We start from the raw sequence: 1,954 nt of genomic DNA, 5'->3' as shown, positions 1-1,954 counted from the left end.
GTCCAAACGACAAAGTGAAACAAAGTAATCTTCTGCTCATACCCTTCGGTATACTTGAGCGCTCGGCATCGAGTGCTCACTAGCTGCCGCCTGAGCGGAAAGTATAGCAAAATCGGCGCCGCACTCAACGTGTTAAGTAGTCGTCAGAGTAGTCATCAGGTCAGTGTGTGAAGAGACAGAATTATTTTATAGGAAAAAGGAGGAAATAAAGAAAATTGCTACATAATAGAAACATAGGCGGCGTTGATTTAGCAGATCAGTACACTGCAACCTACTACTGCTTCCTAGGTAAATCCCTGGAATGATGGAGAAAACTCTTTTTCTAGAGATTGCAAGTGTCTATTGTTAATGCTTTTATTTTGTACAAAGCATCTACTGTTAATTCGAACAATAAAATTTCCCACAAACAATTTAGAGGAGAACTTTTGCTTCGACTTGTTGGGAACTTGCATGTAACAACAAAAACAGGACGACCATCACCCAACGACAGGGAACAACGATTAGATGAAATATTACGTATAATTACACTGCATGTGCAACGTAAACACAAAGATTGCACAGTATGTTCAAATCGAAATATTCCTAGTGATAGAAGAGAGACTACGTATATATGCGAAACTTGCGATAGAAAACCGAGATTGCATGTTAGAGAATGATTTAAACGCTATCATACAATTCTTGCACGCGATCACTCGTTCTTCCACGTGCTCTCCAGATATCACCCTGAACATTCGATCCGAACCCAAGACCGCTGTTTAATATCCATCATTAGCCAGGTAGGCCCAAGTGTTCCCTTGTACTCACTCTGAAACCCTAGCATCTTACATAAATTCCGTCAAGTTAACGTTATTTTCATTAAAAATTTCAATTAAAAATACCAGCCTGTCAATATTGTGGAGACATCCGATTTCGTGAAGAAAGCCGGCCAGACCAGCTAGGGGACAAACCGTCTGGGGTCCCTATCAAATGAGTAATAAATAAATTGCGCGGGCCATGCGGTTTTCCTCCACGGTGCGTCCCAACTTCATCCCCTCGTGTTAGGTCATCATTAGAGGATAGCATCCTACATTTATGCGATATTTATGCTATTTACATTGAATTTTTACTTTGATCTTTAACTCGCAGAAGACTTCCTCTACTTCTTCTCTTTCACTAGGCATACCTTTACCCTCAGAATCTACCCTACGTTGCTCAAAAGAAGTCATCTCGTTCGGTTGCGTGGCAAGAGGGGTATTCCACTTATTCCGCCTACACTCTCGCTAGTAATACCCATTCTTCTATGACAATCCCAAAACTACTGTCTCCAAGTTCGTTAACGTGATACGTTAACATAGACGTAAGATATCCGCGAAAGAAACGTTATCTCAGAGTTAACTTACAATGAATTGGAAGCACTACTTCGCCAGGCAATAAACGAAACGACACCAAATGATTAGAAAGGATTTTGTAAACACGTAGAAACACTGGAACACGAATATTGGACGAAAGATGGAATAATAGAAGACGCAACTGAGGACCTAGAATTGGAAATACAAAGCAGTGAGTCGGATAAGGAATCAGATGACAATAGCTCAAAGATTTATAAAGTAAAGAAGTACAAAAGTAATAATAATTAACATCATTTATGAAAATTGATTTAAAATTTAAGATGTATCTTTTATGATAAATTAATTATGCAATTGCATCGTACTAGATAACCGTTTAAAAAATCATACGATACAACATAAATATAAAAAATATGTGTATAGTACATCACGTTTGCTGCATAATGCAATGAAAAGTTAATAAAGATGCTAATTAGTAATTAGTAATTGCAAATAATCGTGTGTTCATCAGAAGAATCTGAAGTTAATATGCTTTTGGGATGAGTCTACGCTCTTGCATCTATTTGTTGCGTCTGTCTCACTTTGTCTCGTTGCTTCGTTCGCTTTCTTTGTCACATGGTGTTCTATGA

Source organism: Eufriesea mexicana, unplaced genomic scaffold (assembly GCF_001483705.2).
Source record: "Eufriesea mexicana isolate 0111107269 unplaced genomic scaffold, ASM148370v2 scaffold745, whole genome shotgun sequence".
Taxonomy (NCBI): domain Eukaryota; kingdom Metazoa; phylum Arthropoda; class Insecta; order Hymenoptera; family Apidae; genus Eufriesea; species Eufriesea mexicana.
The sequence above is the reverse complement of the archived record's forward strand: the minus strand, read 5'-3'. Positions refer to the sequence as shown.